The following is a 24944-nucleotide window of genomic DNA, read 5'->3' as shown; positions in this document are numbered from 1 at the left end:
TTCACTCAGGATGAGAATCTCTAGTTCCATCCATGTTGCTGCAAATGGCATTATGTCATTCTTTTTTATGGCTGAGTAGTATTCCATTGTGTATATATACCACTTGTTCCTAATCCCATCATCTGTTGATGGACATTTGGGTTGTTTCCATGTCTTGGCTATTGTGAATAGAGCTGCAGTGAACATGCAGGTACATGTGTCTTTTTTAATGAAAGATTTGTCTGGATATATACCCAAGAGTGGGATTGCTGGGTCATGTGGTAGTTCTGTGTATAGATTTCTAAGGTACCTCCATACTGTTCCCCATAGTGGTTGTACTAGCTTACATTCCCACCAACTGTGCAGGAGGGTTCCCTCTTCTCCACAACCGTCCAAATCAAATACCTGGGAATATACATGATGAAGGAGGTAAAAGACTCATATGCTAAAAACTATAAAACATTAATCAAGGAAATTAAAGAAGATGTAAAGAAATAGAAAGATATTCCATGCTCCTAGGTTGGAAAAATTAATATTGTAAAAATGGCCATGCTACCCAAAGCAATCTACAGATTTAATGCAACCCCTATCAAATTTCCCATGACATTTTTCATAGAACTAGAACAAACAATCCAAAAATTTATAGAACCACAAAAGACCCAGAATTGCCAAAGCAGTTCTGAGGGACATAAAACAAATAGGAGGCATAACTCTCCATGATTTCAGACAATATTACAAAGTCATAGTCATCAAGGTGTGTAGTACTGGTACCAAAAGAGACCAATGGAACCAAATAGAGAACCCAGAAATAAACCCAGACACCTATGGTCAATTAATCTTTGGCAAAGAAGGCAAGAACATAAAATGCAAGAACATAAAACTGCACCACGATGGGAACTCCTGATTTTCTTCTCTTATTGCATTATCTAGGTCTTCCAGTAGGACATTGAATAAGAGTGATGAGAGGGTACATTAATGTTTTATTCCTAATCTTAGGGAGGAAAAAAACATCTATTTTCTCACCATTAAGAAATGTTAGCTTGGAGTTCCCGTCGTGGTGCAGTGGTTAACAAATCCGACTAGGAACCATGACGTTGTGGGTTCGATCCCTGACCTTGCTCAGTGGGTTAAGGATCTGGCATTGCCCTGACCTGTGGTGTAGGTTGCAGACACGGCTCGGATCCTGTGTTGCTGTGGCTGTGGTGTAGGCCAGCGGCTACAGCTCCGATTAGACCCCTAGCCTGGGAATCTCCATATGCCGCAGGAGTGGCTTTAGGAAAGGCAAAAAGCCAAAAAAAAAAAAAAAAAGGAAATGTTAGCTGTATGTTTTGGGGAGATACTTTTTATCAAGTTGAGGAAATTGCCTTCTGTCCCTAGTTTGATGATGATTTAGGTGTTGGATTCTGTCAAATGCTTTTTCTGCTTCTGTTGATTTAATTTTCTTTTTTTTCCCCATTAGTTGTCAAATAATCTTTAGTTTTTCATTGCAGTTCTTAGCTAGCTCAGCATTCAACTACACTGCTGTTGATATCATCTATGATGTCATGAGGGTGGCAGCCATCAACATTGCAGCCCACAGACTGTGCAGTCCCCAGGATCTCTTTAACGGTTCCAGAAAATTCTCTAGCTAAAGATCAGTGCCACATATGTTGGGCAATATTGATATCTCATCAAAAGTGATGTTTCCACTCTGCTTAGTGTTTTTCTGCTTCTTTCTGTTGCTTGGCAGTTCTTGAGAGCTTTGATGATCAGGGCAGAGGCAGAAGGTACCACCTCAATCTGGGCTTGTCTGTTCCGAATGGTCAGTTTCAATGTAATTCTCAGACATTTCCAATCACCCGTTGCTTTGGTGATGTCATCACCAACCTTTTTTGGAGACAGACCCAGGGGGCTGATCTTGGGGGCCAGGGCAGATGTAGCACTGACTTCTTCACCTGAGGTAAATGACTTTGATCTTGTTGGGGTCGAACACAGGTGGCATGGTGTGGTGGAAGGTGTCAGATGAACCCAGATTCGGAATGGCTGAAGAGGGGTTGCACCTTGGCCTCCTCAGAGCTGAAAGCTGAAAGCTATTGATTAATTTTCTGTAAGGTTCTTTGGGTAGTTCACTCTTTGTTTTCAGAATCTCTTCATATATTAGAAATATCATACTTTAGTGACAATGAATTCAAATGGACAACTAATGTGTTTAATGTCAAACTTGAGACTCAAAATTATCTAAGCTGAAATCTGTAATAGACAAAAGGTAAGTCCTATATATCTCATTAAATACAAAATAGGCCAAAAATTGGGTCTCGCAGGAGTTCTTGGAAGAAATATGTAGCAAAATTTTGTTGGCAAAACTTTTAATATTAAATAATAGCATTACCTGGCTGATCAACAACCATTTGGTAGTAATTAGTTTCTATTTTCTGAGGGGCAAATTTTAAGAGATTCCAAGATGAAGGAGAGTGTGTTGTGCATTATTTTTATAGTGATCACCCTAATGTAAGGATGTGTTGGGACATCAATACCATGAGATGGTAATAACAAGGGTAAAAGCTAGAAAAATGGAGGCCTTAATGTGGATGCATGATAAGGAAATGAAAATATTTAATGGATTGCTATGCAAAAGAAAATTTAGGTGAGTTCTGTATTAGCACAGAGAAGAACCAAGAGTAGCAGCTAAAAAAAGGAAGATGTATCTTAACTAATTAATTAACTAAAATATAAATATATATATATATATATATATATATATAATGTTGCCATTGATTTACTTGAGGTATAGCTCTCCTTTTTAGTCATTGATGGACTAAAGTTAAGTTCTTGGGGCATGCTATTGTAGAGTTTCTACATGGGAGAAGGAATTTCACTTTCTGTGACAGAAAGAGACATCTACAGTCCATTCAAGAAGATGCAGCACTACAACTCTTTTTTATTTTTTTATATTATTTTATTAATATGGGTCGCAGCATATGGAGGTTCCCAGGCTAGGTGTCTAATGGGAGCTATAGCTCCTGGCTTACGCCACAGCCACAGCAACGCAGGATCCGAACTATGTCTGTGACCTACACCACAGCTCATGGCAACGGCAGATTCTTAACCCACTGAGCGAGGCCAGGGATCAAACCCACAACCTCATGGTTCCTAGTCAGATTCGTTTCTGCTGCACCACGACGGGAACTCCACAACCATTTTTTAAAGATGCATTCCTTTGGTTAAGGTTGATTATTAGCAAGGGGCGAACCTCTAGACAGTAAATGGTTAGAAGATTGGTTTCTTTGTTTTTATTTTTTAGTGTGAACCACCTAATAGTTTTTTTTTTTTTAATATAGTGAATAATAATTATTTGATATTCTTTTCTCTGGTATGAATACATTTAAACCAAATACTTTTTTGTTTTGAGGGTAGCATAGAAAATGACAATAGCCTTGCTCTTTTAAATAATTCCATTACAATTAGGAAGACAAAAGAAAGTATAACTTTAGCAGAAAATTACAATTAAACTTGGTACCAACTAAACTATCAGAAGATGAATGTAACTTAATTCAAGTCAATAAGCTTTGAGTGCATTATTTGTATAAAGATAGTTAAAGATAATCAATTCTGTGAAGCCTGGATGTAAATAATATAGGTGGCACTGGCTGAAGAATTCCATGTGGAATAAAATCATGCCTCCTTTTGATGTTTTTATACAATTAGTACATATTCAGTGCTGTGGTTTTCAGTTTTTCTTTTAAATGTTAAAACTCTCATGTAAGAGCCCTAATTGACACATTTCCAATTATTCTTTTCTTTTATGCTATTCTAAATATGTCACTGACATTGAAGAAATATCCCAATTAGGAATTTAAAGGCTTAAACCTACCTCTTCTTGAATGAACTCTTGCTATGTCCTACTTGCCCTACATTTTGATTCATTTACATGAAGCAGTGTGAACCTCTCCCTGTCTCCTCTTTTCTCCCTGTTTGTGGGTAATTTGTGTAAAAATCCACACTCATCAGTAGAATACTTGAAAAAAAGATAACTTTCCAAAAGCAGCAGAATTGGTTTTTATTGTTCCTTCCAGTTGAATTTGTATTGGAATAAATTGCCTTATTTTGTCCCTAAACAAACGCTATTTTTGAAGAAACATAGTTGCATCTGGCTAATTTTAAACTTTGATCGGTAATGTGATTCTGATAGAGTTAGTCCAATTGTCTGGCTAGCTTCTGGTGCTTATTAACTTCTTAAAGTAAAAGAATGAAACACATACTCAGTGAGACTATGAATGTAATTTCTACTAATTGTCTTAATGAAGGAGATACAAAAGAGCAAAAATATAACTCTCCAGTAATGTTCTTATAAAAGGTAGAGCAGTACAAACTTCCAATTTTTTGGAAGTTCTTTTTGTTCATTTGTTTTTGTTTTTTGTTTTTGTTTTTGTTACTCGCCTGATTAAACAAGGAAATGTCTAACAACAAGACCTCATGCATATTTTGTATCTACATAGCTTATTATAATAGGAGTTTCCAAATTTTCCTATTTTATATCTAACCATTATTTCTTTTTCTTTGGCTGCTAGGGAACCCAAACTGCAGTTTATTTTTATTCTTAAAGGAGCAGTAAGAGAGATGAGCAAGGCCCCAGATGAGTAATGGAGGAGCCTTAACGGGCTCAGTGGTTCCAAGCACTGCTACTAAATGGATCCCTCAGAGGCCATTATAGTCCTCAGAGGTGACTTTTCCATCCCATGTGAGCCCTAGAGGTGACTTCTTCATAACCCACAGCCTGCCTTCCCATTTGAGAAAGGACGAAAATACAAAGGAAAATTTAAGGGTGGGAAAGAGATTTCATTTCAAAAACTAATGCCCTGGGAGACTGCAGTGTTATGTTAAGGTTTCTGAAGCTGTGTCCCTCCCTCCCCTAGAGGTGAAGAGCATTAGAGGGCGGCCAAGGACACAGAAGGAAGGAAAGCCTGTATGCCTTGAATCTAGCATCATAGATACAGTCCTTGCCTGACTGGAGTAATAAGGAGTCAGAAGTGAAGCAATACATCAAAGATACTTGATAATGTAGGATTTGAGGATATATCAAATTTCTAGTTAACTCCTCTTGCTAGTAGAAAGAAAAAGATAACTGACAGAGGTCAACAAGAGGACATCTAGACTAAAGCAGTGTGGACACTTAGCATTTACACTATTAATATCCTCTATCCCTTCCAAATTACTTCTTTGTCCTCTCTGGAATAAGTATATTCCCTGTGGAGAGCAGGTGTTTTTGAAGCAAAGGCCACAATTTCCATCCTGGTGTGCACCACCTAAGTTTGGAGAAAAAAGAATAACAAAATATAAGACAAAAAAAAAATCACAAGAGTAACAACAAAGGTAAAGGTCTTGGAAGTAAAATTAGAAATTAACTCAAAGTGTACACTATGCTAACAGAAACATATAAAAATGCATAATTTCACAAGACCCAGGGCTTCCTTATAACCAGGAATGGCTTTTATCATTTAAAAAAATGACTTGGGATTCCAAACAATAAATATTTCCAAAACTAAACATATATATTTAAAGTACTTATCTTTAAAAATGGGTATTTTCTTGGGACAAAAACTAGCTTCTATTGTAAGCCAAAACAAATTAACTCATACATTTTATATAGTCACTTAATAATTCAGTCATGCCTTGAGCCTAGCACTATAGTAGGCACTAGAGATACAAAGATGGTCCATGTCAGAGAAGACAAATGTCCCTCACATATAATTATTTAATTATAATTGTGTTAAATGCCATTGAGAAAGGATATTTTCCAGTTTCACTTGAATTTTTCATTGCCATTAAACACATGAATGGAAGGAAATGAATTGCTTTTTTAAAATATTCCTTGTACTGGTCAAGAAAAGGAACTAAGTTTAAGAAGAGAAAGAAAAGAGAGCAACTTCTTGTCAGGCTGAGCTTCCCATTCCATTAGACTGGGAATGTTTTTAAAAAGTACATATCAGAATACATAAAGAGTGGCAATTTTTAAAGTACATTAGGTTATATAATAGATTAGATTTTCTATGGTTTAAAATAAGTTTTTAAAAAGTACAAGATTCACTATATTCAAAAAGGGAAAAAAAAATAATAGCTTATGCAATGCATCTGGCCCATTACCCTTTCTAGTCTCTCATGTAGGAATGTCTTTTACCTCCTTTAAAATTAGCTCAAATACCCCTTCCTTAGTGACACTTACTGGGATCAGTAGCTGTTGGAGGAGGTCATTGAGAAGACATGGCCACTAGATTGACCCAGAAGCTGGACCCAGGCAATGGCAGGGACCCCTCTGTCTCCTAACCCTTGGAATGTACATTCTGCCCACTATTCCCACAGTGGGGGCCATTTTCAAGGACATGGACTTGAGAGAGTAAGGTGTTGTTGAGATCACCTGGACTAAATAAATACGTGACTACACCCAGTTAAGGCATGAATGTAAACTTTTAAGATTTTGGTGGCAGATGCAGGGGTCTAGTGATTTTGTGACTGCCTAGGGTGAGCCTCCTATGCAAATTCCCTTGCTTATTAACCTCACCACCTATCAATCTGGAGCTACCTCTGTCTTCAGTCTCTCCTTGCGCTCTAAGTACTGGCACCAATTTGTGAATCAACAGTATTAAAAACTAATAGTTCTTTTTTTTCTTTTTAGGGACACATCTGCAGCATATGTAAATTCCCAGGCTAGGAGCCGAATTGGAGCTGCAGCTGCCAGCCATAGCAACACCGTATCTGAACTGCATCTGTGACCTACACAGCAGCTTGCAGCAATACCAGATCTGTAGCCCATTAAGTAAGGCTAGGGATCGAACCTGCATCCTCAAGGATAGTATGTTGGGTTCTTAACCTGCTCAGCCACAATGGGAACTCTTTTTTTTTTTAAACCCTGTTGTGTGTTATTGTGTTTTGTGTCTTCTATAGTTCTTACCACTTTAACCATTTAACCTTATTTTCAACTAAGTTTAGAAATTAACTGAAGGCAAATCAATCCATCTGATGTGTTTTTTTTTTCTTTTAAATTATGTCTTTTCACTTTTTAGCAGTTCAGTAATGAAAGAAATTATTTTATTAGTCTTATTGGTAGAATAAAGAATGGTGAATTAAGTATTTGCCAATAGAAGTGTCTTTTTCCATGTCGTAAGACACTGTTTTTAGATGAAAACAGCAAGATAAGAATCATATTTACTTAAATATCATAAAGAATGTCAGTCAAGGAGTTCCCATCTTGGTTCAGCATAAACGAATCTGACTAGCATCCATGAGGACACAGGTTTGATTCCTGGCCTCACTCAGTGGGTGAAGGATCCGGCGTTGCCTTGAGCTGTGGTGTAGGTTGCAGATGTAGCTCAGATCTGGCATTGCCATGGCTGTGGTTTAGGCCAGAAGCTATAGCTCTGCTTCTATCCCTAACCTGGGAACCTCCATATGCTGCGGTGCGGCCCTAAAAAGACAAAAAAAAAAAAAAAAAGTCAGTCAGTAGTAGCAATTATAAATATTAAAGAACAGAATGTAATGAAAACTTCCATGCACATAGTTTCTCAGTCACACTTAGTGAAAAATTATTCTCCAAATTTTTCCTCAAATTTATGCAAATATTGATAATTAACCAAATATAATAAAGAATTATTTTTAGGCCAAATTAAATTACCAACTAAAATCATGTTCTACTTACATGGTTCTGGAACCAAAACCTCTACAACTGCCAACTTTCTTTCTGTATTAACATGATGCTGCTGTCTAGTTAACTCTTGCTCAGGAAGAGCAAGTTGTAAATAACTTTATTGCTTATTCTAAGAACTTCCCAGAAACCCATTTAAAATGGACATCAGGCTGTTCAATTTTCAATAGATAGAATGGAAAAGACTGCTTCTTAAGACTCTCTTTGAAACTCTCTCCTTAAAACATTAGCTTGTGTGTCCATCAATCCTAAACCATTATATTATGAACCTTACCCAGTCCTGATTCCTGATGAAGTACATTGCCTTAAACCAGGCTGCCAAACTTCATAGAAATCACAGCTTTACTGTCTCTTCTTTGAAACGCTACCCAAATTCTGTTGATATAGTGATCTCCCTGACAACAATAAGCAATAAACTCAATTTTTCAGTGTCAATAGATAATTTTGGTAGCATTTTATCAATTCTTATTAAATGAATAAAGTCCCTTTTTTCATTAACAAATTAAAGTTTATATACACCAAACAAACTGTCTTCCAGGTTAGATTTGAGTTCAACAAATTTCTGGTTTAAAAAAAAAAAAAAAAGAAGAAGATGACTGTTTGAGGTAGTACTTGGCATTCACGTGGAATGTTTAATGCTGTATCTTCCTTGATAAAATGTATAGTGTTTGCAATTTCAAATAAAATATATTCAAGCTGTTATTAAGTACAAAACTGTATCTCAAACCATTTCCTTTGATTGTTCAGTAATTTGAAGTTTATATGTGAGTGCGTGCTTTCATTCAGATAAAATGGTTGAAATTTGATGCTCCAATACTGCAGAAGCAGTGAGTTTCCATTCTTTTTTTTTTTTTTTTTTTTTATTTCCCTTTTATGGCCACATCTATGGCATATGGACGTTCCCAGGCTAGGGGTTGAATCAGAGCTACAGCTTCCAGCCTACACCAACCACATCCACACCGACACTGAATCCAAGCTGCGTCTATGACCTATACCGTAGCTTGTGGCAATGCTGCATCATTAACCCCTGAGCTAGGCCAGAGATTGAATCCCCACCCTCTTTTAGACACCCACCTAAAGACATTTATCCTTTAGACCTATCTAAAGGCATTGTGGCTTCTTAATATATGAAAATAATTCTACTAATCTTCTATAATCACGATAGCATCTGTTGTCTTTCCAGTAGCAGTGTTAGAATTATAAATTCTAGAAGAATACAAAGTAGAAGTACCTTAAAGTTGATGTAGTCCTACCTTATAAACAGCTAGAAGCTTAAAGACTTGCTCAAGGTTACACTGCCCATTAATAAGAAATTTGTCTCTAATACTCAGATTCTGTAACTCCCAGCTCAGCACCATTTCTACTTTAACTCAGTTTTGGTTTGATTCATGCTCTTTCTCACTGTCTCTGTTGGATTAATGATACACATTTGTAAGATGGATGACCAGGGCTGTTGTCATTTTTCTAAAGAGATGTCCATCTACCCTCTTCAGCTGAACAGAATCCATGCAAACTTTCCTTTCTATGTCTCCTTTATTTCTGTCAACTCTGTAAAAATGAGAAAAAAAATGCCAGTACCAGGCATTGCATTGATTCCATTGCAAAGCCTTTTCATCATAAACAACAACAAATAGTTGTTGAACATTCACTGTGCTTACTGCATACTTTATCATTTTCTTTTTTCTCATTCTGCTGTAACTATCTCTCAACCTCTGTGTCTTTTCTGAAGAACACCTTTGCTTAATATTGTCTTCAGTTTTCTTGTGCTTAAAGAAATAACCCATGTGTAAATCTGATTTTATGCATAGCTTCTGCTTTGGAAGAAATGCAAACCTCATACAATGGTTAAACTACATATGGCTACCTCACAGTAGGCCTCCTCCATGAGGGCAGAATAATCAAATTGACTTCTATAGTAGACATTTTATTTATTCAACACAAAACAAACATTTCTGTAATTGTATTACTTTCCTATAAATGAATAATTTAAGAAAAAAAATATCACAGAGTTACTGTGGGTATTATGAATATGGGACAAAGGAGATGCTAAGAAAGACCAGTTCGTGCTTAATGGGTTAATCTTGGTGAGATTGGAAGAAGATGGTGGTGTTGAAGATGGTAATGTTTAGGTTTGGAAAAGTAGGGCTAAAGAATTTGCTCATGAGAATGGATATGGGTGTGAATAAAAAAGCACAGTTAAGCATAATGTGTACTTTAATATTTTAACATGATTGTTCAGATTGTAGTGTTGTCTCTTAAGATGACAGGCAAGACGGATTTATGGAAATACTGCAGGATGCTTATTTAATAAATTTCATAGTACGTAATGAATGTTCGAGTAAAGGTGTCAAGTTGGCTGTTGGATCTGTGGCAGTGGAACACCTGCAAAGAGATAGGAGTCATTGTTGGATAGATAATGTGTTAAAAATGGTGTGGAGTTAGAGAAGATCGCACAGGAAGAATGTGGAAAAGATAATTGGGTTAAATGCCGAGCAAAAGAAATTGAAAAGTAGCATCCAGTGATGTAGAAGAAATCAGTGAATATGAAAATCCAGAATAAGGTATTTTATTTTATTTTGGCCACACCTGTGGAATATAGAAATTCCCAGGCCTGGGATCAAGCCCACACAAAAGCACCAACCCAATCTGTTTCAGTGACAATGCGGGATCCTTAGCCTGCTCCTCCACAAGAGGACTTCTCAGAATAAGGCATTTTTAAAGTGAGGAAGTAGTCAGCTGTGCCAAATGAGAGACTGGTAAAGTGAGGGCAGAGGCATACTCTCAATGATGCTCTTACAAGAAGGATTTTCATTATGTGATAAGGAGAAATGAAAAATCAGAGTGGAAGTGGAAAGAGAATAGATCAGGAGTTCCTTGTTGTGGCTCAGTGGTAACAAACCTGGCTAGTATCCATGAGGACACGGCTCTGGTCCCTGGCCTCGCTCAGTGGGTTAAAGATCTGGTGTTGCCCTGAGCTTTGGTGTAAGTCATAGATACGGCTCAGGTCTTGCATTGCTGTGGCTGTGGCGTAGGCTGGCAGCTGCAGCTCTGATTTTATCCCTAGCCTGGGAACTTCCATATGCCATGTGTGTGGCTCCTAAAAAGCAAATAAGTAAATAAATAAATAAAAAGAAAAAATAAAAAAAAAAAATGAGAGAATGGATCAGAGGAAAAGGATGTTTGCAGGAAGAAAATTAACTCAATAAATTTGGAGTTGAAAGAGATAGGGGTTGTATCTGATGAGATAATTAGGGTTAAGGGAGTTTTTTTTTTAGATAGGTAAACACACAAAAAAATCATACAATGTAACTCACAATAATGTATTTAAAAATTTTTTTGAATTACAGTTGATTTATAATGTGTCAATTCCTGCTATACAGCAAAGTGATCTAGTCATATATATGTACATGATTTTTCTCATATTCCATCATGTTCTATCACAAGACATTGGATATAGTTCCCTGTGCTATACAGTGGGACCTCATTACCTATCCATTCTAAATGAACCTCTAAAACTTTCATTTGTAATGCAGGTTTAAAATTGCCAAGAAATTTAACTATCCAGTAAATGAAAATTGAGTCATAATGTGTGGTAGCCACCATTCTCAAGCAATCGACCTTTAATAAACATCTTAATTTCAGAATCTAGGCATGAATAGATTGTATCAAACTACCTTAATTTAGGAAGCTTCTGTGTAAACTTATGCTTAGGTAGGGAGGGATATGTGTGGTGGAATGTGGGGATTCCTGTATTCCTACCTAGAGGCAGAAAATAAAGGTGGATTATAAAATTACTCTTCCAGTAACTTACTCAGCTACTTCATTTTACCATCATCTCTCACCTGGATTCCTAACAGGTGTCTCTGCTTCTTCTTCCCTTGTCCTAGCAATATTTCTTCATCTACCAGTTAGATTAATCGTGTTAAAATATGAGATGTTACTCTTCTGCTTAAAATCTAACAATAGTGCTCCATTTCATTCAGGTTCACAGCCTACAAAGCTTTATACGTTTAGATGTCTATAACCTTTATGATGTTATGTTCTGCTAAGTCTTTGTATACTCCATTCCAGCCACACTCATTCCCTTTACATTTCTCTGATGTGTCAGACAGATTCCCATATTAAGAGCATCTTAGCTAGGGGACAGTTGCCTCTGCTCAGAATACTCCTGGATACTTTCATGGCTCTCTGCTGGGGGCCCCTGCTCCACTGTCTAAATGTTACTTTTTTAGGGAGTTCTCTGCTCACTCAACAGGTTAAAGATCCGGTGTTGTCACTGTAGCAGCTTGGGTTGCTGCAGCAGCACGGTTTCGATTGCTGGCCTGGGAACTCAATATGCCTTGGGCTAGGCCAAAAAAAAAAAAAAAAAAATCTGTTTGGCTATTAGAAAATGTAACATTACCAAATAGAAATATTTTTTAAAATGTTACTTTTTCCATGACACAGGTCTAGTTCCAGATCCTTATTACTTTAATTCAAACACACTCATAATATATACATTTGTTATAATAATTTCATTTTTCCTAGCTCCCCCTGCAAGAAAGTGAGTGCTTGGGGTTGGGGGAGGGACTTTACTGTTTGACCCATTAGTTATATATCAATTGCTAGGTATAAAACAGACCATCAGTAAATATTTTATGAATAATTGGATTTTTTCCAATATTTTAACCAATATTTCGGTGCTGAATACAGTGACCTGCACACAGCTGTTATTTGTTAAATATATGGATTTATTTATTTTCTAAATATTGTAGGTGCTCTCAGATCTCCCTGATCTGACTTTCGTAGGACTTACACTGTCACTTACTTTCCTATTTGTCCCTTCCTTAGGGAGAAAAAAAAAACAACTCTGTCCAATTTCCTAATATTTAGAATTTAGGCATATTAATTCTGCCAGGTGAAGTCAGTAATTGGACACTAAATTTCACTCCTGTTTACTCTTTGCTTGTTCTGAACAATTAATTGCCTGAGAGTCTTTCATAGTTGCATCAAATCGAGGGCTCAAATGCTATGTGTCAAGTTCTTATTATTCTACTCACCCATCTTCCACTTTCTCCTTTGTACATATATGTACTAAAGGCAAAATTTTCTATTGCTAGTAATCATGAAAATCATCTGGATTTGATTATAGTAGTTTTGTCATATTCACAAACATTTTCAAGCTATTATGTTTCTTGATATATAGGTCTTGTTAGGACATTGCTCTTGTCCTCTTTGTGGTTTCTAACATACAAACTGGTAATTTTACTTTATTTATGCCCTCCTGAAGATAGACTATTCTATAAATCCAGTTTCGGAATATAGGGAAATCATTTCAGAGAGCTATTTGGTCATTTACCTGTGAGGATAAATGGGACACATTTGGGATTGATGGAAAAATTTCCTCTTGGATCTACTTTGCCCTCATTCCCAGTGAAAACTATAACAAATGCATATCAGTACAAATGCATATCAGTACAGTCATTTGTTCTGTTCTAAAAACTCCCTGGTTAAGAGTAATTACAAAAGCACTGCAGTTTATGATAGTATCAAACTGAGAAATTCTAACTGTCTTGCTGCTTATAATTTAAGAATATAGATGATTTTTTTTAAAAAAGTTTTTTTAAAAGCATCAGTTAGTTAACAAGATACAGAGGAATAACTGGACTAAGATGTAAGAGAAGAAAGAATTTAGAGAGTTAAGCCTGGAATTTGACACTTCCTTGGCTGAGGATCATTTGCGAATCCAGAGGAGCTGCTCAGGTCTTTGACAGAGTTTCAGCACTTTGGGGACAAAAGTTGGAGTCCAGAGCTTGCTAAAGGTGAGGTCTCTGTTTAAGTGTCATGATTTAAATTTGAGAACCAAATCTAAGGAGAAGATGAGTCAGAAGTAAAATAGTCTTAGAACAGACTGCAATCCACTGTCAAGTCACTTATGTGGCCCAGGAAAATTGGATGAAGGTGAACCTGGAAAACTAGAACACGGAAAACTGGAAATCTTGAAGTGCACCTGTAAAAGTAAATGAAAATTCTTTCTGGAAGATAATAACATCATATTAAGCCTCAAATTATTTCAGCTGAAGTTTTCAAATGCTATGTCTGGCAACAAAGATAACAGGAGGCACAAGGAGAGAAGGCAACATGAAAAGGTACCACTGCAAATAGCAGATAATGACAAAGACCCATAGGTGTGTCAGAGTGGAAATATTATGCTCATATTGGGGAAAAATATTATGTTGCCTATGCCCATAGAAGTAAAAGCTATTTTTTTTTTTTTTTTTTTTTTTTGTCTTTTGTCCTTCTAGGGCCACACCAGCAGCATATGGAGGTTCCCAGGCGAGGGTCTAAATGGAGTTATTGCCGCCAGCCTACGTCAGACCCACAGCAACATCAGATCCGAGCCACGTCTGTGACCTACACCACAGCTCACGGTAATGCTGGATCCTTAGCCCACTGAGCCATACCTCAACCTGCAACTTCGTGGTTCCTAGTCAGATTTGTTTCCACTGCGCCATAATAGGAACTCCATAATATTGTGATTTTAAAGAAAAGACTAATTAGAAATTCTAAAACTGAAAAAATACAATAACCAAAGTTAAGAATTCAGGAGATGGAAGTTCTCATTGTGGATCAGTGGGTTAAGAACCCGATTAGTATCTGATGTGGTGCAATTACTGGCCTTGCTCAGTGGGTTGGGGTCCGGCATTGCTGCAAGTTGCAGGTACAGCTTGGATCTGGCATTGCTGTGGCTGTGCTGTAGGCCCTAGCCTGGGAACTTCCATATGCCACATGTGCAGACTTAAAAATGAAAAAAGAAAAAAAAATTGGGATAGATTAAAGAGCAGATTAAACACAGATAAAGAAAGAATTCATGAATCAGAAAATAGGTCAAAAGAAACCCTCCAGAAGGAAACTGAAGAAGCAAAATATAAAAAGAGCAAAATAAAGATACCCAGAGTTTACAGTGAGAAGGTTTAATATATATTTACTTGCGATTGAAGAATTGAGGAAAGTAGACTAAGCAGAATAAATATTTTTAGTGACGGTAATTTTCCAAAAATTTTGGAAGAGATCAAATAGAGTTACAAAGCCCCATAAATTTCAAGTAAAACTTTGAAGCCTAATTGGGAAGAAAAAATAGTGTAAGTCAGTGAATATTATTCAGTTCAACTGAGGGGTATTTTATTAGAAATGCTGTTAATTGTCTAGTACAATTGATATAAGCCATACTAGGAGAATGCTTGGTATGTAGAGGTGCTATAGATTTGTAATTAACATAGTTATTTAAAAGTATATCTAAAAATGATTGAAACTGGTTTATTTTATAAATTCATTATACATTCTTATATACATTTTTTGGAGTCTAATTTGTTTTACCAAATTAAATGAAAATAATTTCAGCAATGTGCAAATTATTATAGATTGAAAATTAATGTGTTCTAAATATATATATACTGATTTCAGTGCAGTAAGATGAGATCATCATTGTCCCATAAAATTTCAAACTTTATACAAAACTTCATATAATTTTAATATGATATTAAGTAAAGAAAAGCAGACCTCTGCAGTCTCTGGGCTTTTGCTGGCCTACTCCTTTTTTTTCTTTTCTTTTCTTTTTTTTTTTTTTTTTAACTTTTTTCTTTGGTGGACATATGGAAAGGTTGAATAATGTAAAAGAGCTTAGAGGAAAGCCTTCATACTTCTGTATATCTACCACCTAATTTTTTAATTAAGAGTGACTGCAGAGACACTGCCATATGTTGAGAGAGAGTATGTAAATGAAAGAGATTCCCCACATCCCAACTTTCTGCTTCTGACTTTGAGACACTTTCTGTGTTAAATTTCCAATTTAAAGCTGAGATGAAGCCTCCAATTACAGAGTGCAATTGTCCTTCTTGAGTTATAGTTATCAGATGGTAACCTTGAAAATTCCCACCAGAGACTTAACTAGGAGTCAAGTGATGAAAGGAAATAAAAGAAATCCTGGTTGATTTTCATGAAATAACCTCCTGCCTGGCACAGGCCCATTTTGGCTTCAGAGTGATCTTCAGAGAGACCTGGGGAATGGAACTGAATGAGTCTTCACAACAGGGCTGTAGCACCTGTGAGACACACTGGGGAGTATTCAGGGCAGAAAAAGTCAGGAGCTGGTGAATCTTGTTAAGCCCGATACTGGCATCACATCCATCAGTAACGCTGTGGTCAAACTACTTCCCCTCCACCCAAGGAGATAATTTTGAGGTGCAATACGTATGGAATGGATGTTACAAACCGTTTTTTCTAATAACATGATTTAGTGAGAGGTGCTCATCTTCTTTCTGCCACAAGCAAGGATGAAAATGAATGCTTTCTGAAAGAGGGAATGGAAGTTGGAAGAAAATTAGGGCAGAGAAGGAGGAAAATAAGTGGAATTAAAAAGGGATAAAACAGATATAAAAATATCAAAATAAAACCTAAGTAAAATTATGCAAAGTATTGTATTAATACCTGATAATATCATATGCTTCTTATGGAAACTATAATGGAGAAAATTAAAGTGAGCAAAAATGTAAAGAAGAAATTAAAAATCTTTGTATTGAAATATGCTCAGAAAAGTTTTAGGGCCTTTTTCCTTCCCTCCCTCCCTTCCTTCCTCTATTTATATTTATTAAAATCTACCTTTTTAGAATTTATTTATTTATTTATTTATTTTTGCTTTTCAGGGCCTCACCTGCTGCATATGGAGGTTTCCAGTCTAGGTGTGGAATTGGAGCTGCAGCTGCTGGCCTACGCCACAGCCACACCAATGCAGGATCCGAGCCACATCTGTGACCTACCCCACAGCTCATGGCAATGCCAGAAACTTAACCCACTGAGTGAGTCCAGGGATCAAACCCACAACCTCATGGTCACTAGTTGGATTTGTTTCCGCTGCGCCACAAACGTGAACTCCAAAATCTACCTTTTAAATCAATCTTCGAACTCTCATATCATTTACATTTTGGGAGAAAAGATGCCTTAGTCTAACTTTTATAAAACTTAAGGTCTGGTCTACGTAAATTCCTGTGAGTCCTTCCAATTATTTGATCTTAAGGTTTGAAGCCTAGGGAGCTATGTGATATCCTGCTCAATTGTCCTAAAGCTATTAATGGGTGAATTTCCTTTCAGATTTCAACAGCTTAAAAAAAAAAAAAAAAAAAAAAGGAATCGCCTCAGGTATACCAGAATACAAGGAACCTTACTTTTAAGTAGGCCTTTTATGGGCCAGGAGAGGATCTTGGTCATTGTGGGTCAAAATCTTTCAGATTTACCAGATCTCCAGAGCTGCCATTTAGGTCCCATTAAATAGCTTTTCAGCTGCAGTGAAGGTTTGTTCCCACATTGTGGCATTTCTGAACCAAGTTAGGGCCTGTCTATCCAGGTTTTACATGTTAATGTGAGTTCCTTCTAGGCCAATTTGTCTATGCTAGAGTGTGACTTCCTGATGAAGAAACTAAAGGAGAAATAAGAATAAAATAGTAAGTAATGGTGGCAAGTTGATCAAATTCTCTGCCAGAAAATTGAAAGGAAACTATCACATCTTGAAATTGAGGCAAAAGTACAATAATTTAGGGAAACTCCACTAAAGCTTCCCAACGAGGTAAAAGATACTAAATAGGAGATCTAGCAGGTCAAAATGTCATAAAATCAAAAATGACTTCCATCTAAATTTTTATTATGTCACCTTTAGGGAATCAAGGCTCCCCATAATAATTTTCTGTACTATCTCGGGTACTCAGAAATGGCCTTAGAAGTCTTAATAGGCTCATTGAGTTGGGCAGCTCTCCTCTTATTTTAACCTCTGTGCTGGTCTGAGTTATAGAGTAGCGCCTGTGGAGGAATCTCATAAGAACTAAATTCTGATTAAATTAAACTTGTCTTTTTATTTTATTTTATTTTGTGGGGGATTTTCCTTGGTCCTAATGGTAAGGACTGAGAGAATATACTAGTTAAAGTTAGTGCGACATATCTGGATGAGGAATTCCCTGCTTTTCCCCCTTCCCTAGATATCTGTTAGGAGCTGAGAACTATTGGGTTCATCACCTTAGAAAGGAAATTTTAGGTCTTTTCACTGATTATGATCCTTCTCATTGTATCCTTTTCTGCCTTATGGCATTTAAGTATGCAGTGGCTTTCTGCATCAGAGAGCATGCCTCAGAGACATACTTTTCTCATGTAAGAATAAGGAAGGATGGTGTGATGTAATGTAACCCAAGAAAAGTAACGGTTCTATATGTGTCTGTGTGTGTATGGTAGGTGGGTTGGTTGCTTGTAACATTTGGTAGAATTAACTCATGAGTCCCTCAGTATTTTATAGGTTAATTTTTTGAACCACTATCCCTCCCTGCTAGATGGGAAGTTACATGATAGACAGAGAGGAGGGGTGAAGGATAGGGATGGGGTTGTGGTGTGAGGAAACTGAGAAAGCTTCTTACCACATTTATGTATGGGTTGGCTTTTATTAATGTTTCCATCTTGCATTTGAGATTTTTTTAATCGAACTATAGTTAATTTACAAAATTATGCTAATTTCAGATGTACAGCAAAGTTATTCAGTTATATATATATATATATATATATATATATATATATTCTTTTTCACATTATTTCCCATTGTAAGTTATTACAAGGTATTGAATATGTTTCCCTGTGCTGTAAAGTAAATCCTTGTTGTTTATCTATTTTATATATAGTCCTGTGCATCTGTTAAACCCATACTTCTAATTTATCCCCTCCCCCTCCCCCTCCCATCCACTTTGTTGACATACGTTTGTTTTATGTCTGTGAGTCTGTTTATGTTTTGTAAGTTTATTTGTATTAATTTTGAGATTTCACAAATGACCTTCTTGTTGACCTGCATGAAAATGTTTTTTCTTTTTCCATAAGATTATTAAATGTAAAAGGGGAAGAAGAGAACAGCAAAAATAAGATAATCACAGAAGTGAGGAGTTCCTGGCTCAGTGGTAATGAACCTAACTAATATCCGTGAGAACTTGGGTTTGATCCTGGCCCTGCTCAGTGGGTTAAGGATCTGGCATTGCCATGAGCTGCGGTGTAGTTTGCAGACCCAGCTCGGCTGGATCTGATGTTGTGGTGGCTCTGGAGTAGTCCAGCAGCTACAGCTCTGATTTTCCCCCTAGCCTGGGAACTTCCATATGCCACAGGTGTGGCCCGGAAAAAAAGAATTAAAAAGTGAAATGTGTACTTTTAAAGGTTTAAAATTACATATGTCAAAAAAAATTGCGGAGAGAAGAAACTAAAATGTAAAGTTTTTGTAAGAAATGTAAATACATTAGGAGTTTATGAAAGGATTCAAAGCAAGAAAAAGGCTTAGGGCTAATAAGATTATATATATATATTCTTTATTTATTCGTCTGCTGGTGAATACTTAGGCTGCTTCCATATCTTGGCTATGGCAAATAATTCTGAGAACATTGGTGTGTAGGTATCTTTTCAAATTCAAATTTTCATTTTCTTTGGATATATACCCATGAGTGGAAATACTGAATCATATGGTTGTTCTATTTTTACATTTTTGGGAAACCTCCATACTATTTTCCACAGTGGCTTCATCAATTTACACTCCCATCAATAGTGTATGAGGCTCTCCTTTTCTCCATATCCTCACCAATATTTGTTATTTGTGTTCTTTTTGATAGTGACATTCTGATAGGTGTGAGGTGATAGAGCACACTGTAGTTTTGACTTGCATTTATCTGATGATTAGTGATATTGAGCATATTTTATGAATCTTTTGGCCATATGTATATCTTTTTGGGAAAATGTCTGTTCAAATCTTTAGCCCATTTTTAAATCCAGTTGTTTTAATATTATTTTAGTATTAGGTAGCATGAGCTGTTAATAAATTTTAGATATAAACTTCCTATTAATCGTATCATTTGCAAATATTTTCTCCCACTTAGTAGATTGTCTTTTAACTTTGTCAATGGATTCCTTTGCTGTGCAAAAGCTTTTAAGTTTAGTTAGATCACATTTGTTTATTTTTGCTTTTCTTTCATTTGCCTTAGAAGGTAGATCAAAAAATATGATTTATGTCAAAGAGTGCTCTGCCTATGTTTTCTTCTAGGAGTTCAGTGGTTTCCAGTCTTACATTTAGGTCTTTAGTTCATTTTGAGTTTATTTTTGTATATGGTGTGAGCAAATGTTCTAATTTTGTTCTTTTACATGTAGCTGTCCAGTTTTGCTAGCACCAAATATTGAAGATACCATTTTTTTTCTCCATTGTATATTCTTGTCTGCTTTTTCATAGATTAATTGACCATAAAATTGTGAGTTTCTTCCTGGACTCTCTGTTCTATTCGACTGATCTACATGTCTTTTTTCAGGAATATAATGTTTTCATAACTGTAGCTTTTAGTACAGTCTGAAGTCAGGAATCATTATGCCTCCAGCTCTGTTTTTCTTTCTCAAGGCTATTTTGGCCATCCAGGTCTTTTGTGTTTCGATACAAATTTTTTAAATTATTTTCTCTTATTCTGTGAAAAATCCCATTAGTATTTTGATAATGATTACATCCAATCTGTAGCTTGCTTTGGGCAGTATGGCCATTTTAACAATATTAATTTTTCCAATCCGTGATCATAGTATACCCTCCCATCTGTTTATGTCATCTTAAGTTTCTTTCATTAGTGTCTTATAGTTTTCTGAGTACAGATCTTTTACCTACTTAGGTAGGTTTATTCCTAGGTATTCTTTTTGGTGTGATTGTGAATGATGTTTCCTTAATTTCTCTTTCTGATAGTTTGTTGTTGGTGTGTAGAAATGTAACAGATTTTTGTATATTAATTTTGTATCCTGTAAATTTACTGAATTCATTGATGAGACATTAGTTTTTTGGTGACATCTTCAGGATTTCCTATGTATGTTTTCATGACATCTGTGACAGTTTTAATTCTTCCTTTTCAATTTGGATTCCGTTTATTTTATTTTCTCTTCTGATTGCTGTAGCTAGGACTTCCAATATTGTGTTTGATAAATGTGGCAAGAGTGGTCATTTTTGTATTATTTCTGATCTTGGAGGAAATGAATTCAGCTTTTCACTGTTGCATGTGATGTTAACTATAGTCTTATCATATATGACCTTTATTATGTTGAGGTACATTCTCTAATCCCACTTTCTGATATTTTTCATACCACAGATGTATGTTGAATTTTTTTCTTTTAAAGTAATTTTTATTAAAGGTGATTTACAGTGTTGTGTTGATTTCTGCTATAGAGAAAAGTGATCAATACATACATATATATGCATTCTTTTTCTTATATTATCTTTCATCACGTTCTTTATAAGATATTGGATATAGTTCCCTGTGCTATACAGGAGAACCTCATTGCTTATACATTCTAAATGTAATAGTTTGCATCTACAAACCCCAAACTCCCAGGCCATCCCATTTCTTCCCTCTCCCCCTTGGCAACCACAGTTCTGTTCTCCATGTCTGTGAGTCTGTTTTTGTCCTATAGATAGGTTCCTTCCTGCCACATTTTAGATTCCATATATAAGTGATGTAATATGGTTATTTGTCTTTCTCTTTCTGACTTACTTCACTTTGAGAATCTTCAGTTGCATCCATGTTGCTGCAAATGGCATTATTTCATTATTTTTTTATGACTGAGTAATATTCAACTGTGTATATGTATCACATCTTCTGAATACATTTATCTTGATGGACATTTATGTTGTTTCCATGTGCTGGTTATTGTGACTAGTGCTGCTATAAACGTAAGAGTGCATGTATCTTTTTGAAGTGTATTCTGTCCAGATATGTGCCTAAAAGTGGAATTGTTGGATCATACAGCAGTTATATATTTAGTTTTCTAAGGAATGTCTGTGCCATTCTGCAGAGTGGTTGTACCAATTTACTTTCCCACCAACAGTGCAGGAAGGTTCCCTTTTCTCCAATTTATAAACTTATTAATGATGGTCATTCTCACTCACGTGAGGTGGTACCTCCTTGTAGTTTTGATTTGCATTTCTTTAATGATTAGTGATGTTGAGCATTTTTTCATGTGACTATTGACCATCTGTATGACTTTGGGGAAATGTCTGTTTAGGTCTTCTGCCCATTTTTTGATTGGGTTTGTTTTTTTGTTGTTAAGTTGTATGATTTGTTTGTATATTTTGGAGATTAAGCTCTTATTGGTTCCATCATTTGCAATTATTTTCTCCCTTTCCCATTGTTGAAGAAATTATTTCTCCTATTTTAATTGATAATCTTGTTGAGCAGAGTATTCTAGGCTGCAAATATTTCCCTTTTAAATTTTGAACATATCTTGCCACTCTCTTCTGGCCTATAGTGTTTCTGTAGAGAAATCAGCTGATAGCCTTATGAGGGTTCCCTCATAAGTAATTCTTTGTCTTTCTCTTGCTGCCTTTAGAATCCCCTCCTTATATTTAACGTTTGTCTTTTTTATTATAATATATCTTAGCGTAGGACTGTTTGGATTCAACTTGTTTGGGGATTTCTGTGCTTCTTGTATCTTGCTCGCCATTTGCTTTTGATTTAAGAAGTTCTCAGCTATAATTTCTTCAAATATATTTTCAGTCCCCCTTTCTTTTTCTTTCTCCTGAAATCCCAATTGGCCTGTTTTATATTACCACATAGAGCTCTTGTATTGTTTTCTTTATTTAAAATTTTATTTTATGACTACTGTCCTATTTGCGTACTTTCCATCTTTCTGTCTTCTGAATCACTTATTTTATTTGTTCCTCTGCAGTATTCATTCTGCTATTCAATGCCTTTAACTCAGCTTTCAGGTCTGCAAATGAATTTTCTAATTTTTTTTTATTCCTCCGTATTTTTTCTACTTCCTTTTTAAAGTAATCCATGTTACTGTTGATATCTATTCTCAATTCCTTCAATATTTTCATTACCTCCTTTTTGAACTTATTGTCTATTAGGCTACAGATGTCAGTTTCATTGTTTGTTCCATTTGGGGAAGTCTCTTCTTCTTTTAACTGGGAATGGTTCCTGTGTTTTTCATTTTGCTTATGTTTTTCTTATTCTCTGTAGCCTGACTCTCAGTGCCCAGCCCCCACCTGAGTATCTTAGGTGGTGTTGCCCTGTGCACTGATATTGATGGTCTTTGTAACTCTCTCTCTGCTTTGTCCTCCTGAGTCCAGCTGCTGTACTTTTCTCTGAGGCCTTAAGGTCCCCCCTAATTCACCTTCCTGGCTGATGTCGCCTTCTTTTAGGTTGCCTCCTAGGATGTGGATTTCTTCCCTCTTTCACAGCTCCCTCTCAGGAATGCTGGTCCCATCCTGATTCCCCTGCTTCTCTTCTCTGACTCTCTCTCTTTTTTCCATTTTCTTCTATGCATTTATGTGGACAGTTTCTTGCCCTTTTTGGAGGTCTGAGTTCTTTTGCCAGTGTTTCAGTAGATGTTTGGTGTGAATCATTCTACATGCAGATTTTTTTTTAAATGTGTTTGTGGGAGAAGGGGAGAACCACATCTTACTTCATCATCTTGATCCCACTATCTGGATGTTGAATTTTGTCTAAAGTTTTTTTCTACATCATTTGAGATGATCATATGATTTTTATTCTTCAGTTTGTTAATGTGGTATATCACATTGATTGATTTATAGATGTTGAATCATCCTTTTATCCCAAAGATAAATCCCAGCTGATCATGATATTTGATTTTTTCAATGTATTGTTGGATTTGGTTTGCTAATATTTCCTTTCGGATTTTTCCATTTATGTTCATCAGTGATATTGACCTGTGATTTGTAGTAACATTTGTCGTGGTATCAGGGTCATACTGATGTTATAGCATGAGTTTAGGTGCATTCTTTACTCTGCAGTTTTTTTTTTTTTTTTTTTTTTTTTTTTTTTGAATAGTTAGAGAAGGATAGATGTTAACTCTTCTCTAAATATTTGGTAGAGTTCACCTGTAAAGCTATCTGGTCCTGGACTTTTGTTTGTTTTTGTTTTTTTTAATTACTGATTCAATTTCATTAGTAATATTTAGTCTCTTCATACATTCTGTCTCCTCTTGGTGCAGTCTTGGGAAGTTATACATTTTTAGAAATTTTTTTCTTCTAGGTTGTCCATTCTATTGGCATGTGGTTGTTCACAGTAATTTCTTATGTTCCTTTGTATTTCCATGGTATCAGTTGTAACTTTTTGGTTTTTATTTCTGATTATATTGATTTGGATCATCTCTCTCTTTTTTCTTGATAAGTCTGGCTAATTGTCTATTAGTTTTGTTTATATTTTAAATTTTAATTAGCTCTTAGTTTCATTGATCTCTCTCTTTGCTTTCTTTTTTCTTTAACATCTATAATTCATTTATTCTGCTCTGATCTTTATGATTTCTTACCTTCTACCAACTTTGGGTTTTCTCTGTTCTTTTTCTAGTTCCTTTAAGTGTAAGTTGAGGTTGTTTATTTGAGACATTTCTTATTTCCTGAGGCAAGCTTGTATTGTGGTAAACTTTCCTCTTAAGATTGATTTTGCTCTATCCCATAAATTTTGGATCAGTGTGTATTTGCTTTTATTTTTCTCCAAATATTATTTTATTTCTTCTTTGGATGTTTTCAGGGACCCACTGGTTGTCTATCAGCATCTTGTATAGCCTCAATGTGTTTGTGTTTTTGAAGATTTTTCTTATACTTGATTTCTAGTCATAAGTGCTACGGTCAGAAAAGATGATTGGTATAATTTCAGCTTTTTGAAATTTACTTAGTCTTATGGCTTAGCTTTTGATCTATTCTAGAAAATGTACAATGTACCCTTGAAAAGAATGTGTATGCTGCTACTTTGGATGGAATAGTATATTGGTCTAACGTGTCTTTTAAGGCCACTGTTTTCTTATTGATTTTCTATCTGGATGATTTATCCATTGATATAAGTGGGGTGTTAAAGTACTCTACTATTATTGTGTTACTGTCAATTTCACCTTTTTTTGTATATTAATATTTTCTTTATGCATTTAACTGATTCTATGTTGGATATATATGTGTGTATATATATTTATATGTATACGTATAACATGTGTTATATATGTATTTAAAATTGTTAAATGTTCTTGTTGGGTTTATATCTAGATCATTATGTAATTTTCTTCTTAAAGTCTATTTTCTTATATATTTACTGCTGCCCAGCTTTCTTTTTATTTCCTTTTGCATAGAACACCTCTTTCCATCCCCTCACTTTCATTTTGTTTGTTTCTTTAGCTTTGAAGTGAGTCTTTTGTAGGCAGCATATATATGAGTATTGTATTTGTATCCGTTAAGAAAATATGTCTTTTTATTAAAGCATTTAGTCCA

The 24944-nt window shown here is 35.6% G+C and overlaps 1 long non-coding RNA gene and 1 pseudogene across 1 annotated transcript in view; one reads left to right on the top strand and one right to left on the bottom strand.

Moving 5' to 3' along the window:
- LOC110260035 (uncharacterized) overlaps nucleotides 1-24944 on the top strand; it is a 1001533-nt gene that overhangs the window by 456243 nt on the left and 520346 nt on the right. The gene's annotated exons all lie outside the window — the stretch shown is intronic.
- On the bottom strand, nucleotides 1473-1960 carry LOC100511076 (large ribosomal subunit protein uL11 pseudogene; annotated as a pseudogene).

Source organism: Sus scrofa, chromosome 3 (genome assembly GCF_054392235.1).
Source record: "Sus scrofa isolate SSC_HxYL_T2T_F1_AM1 chromosome 3, Sscrofa_HxYL_maternal_Yorkshire_Landrace_v2.0, whole genome shotgun sequence".
In the NCBI taxonomy this organism is placed as follows: Eukaryota; Metazoa; Chordata; class Mammalia; order Artiodactyla; family Suidae; genus Sus; species Sus scrofa.
Note: the sequence above shows the minus strand (reverse complement) of the source record. Positions and strands in the feature narration are given on the sequence as shown.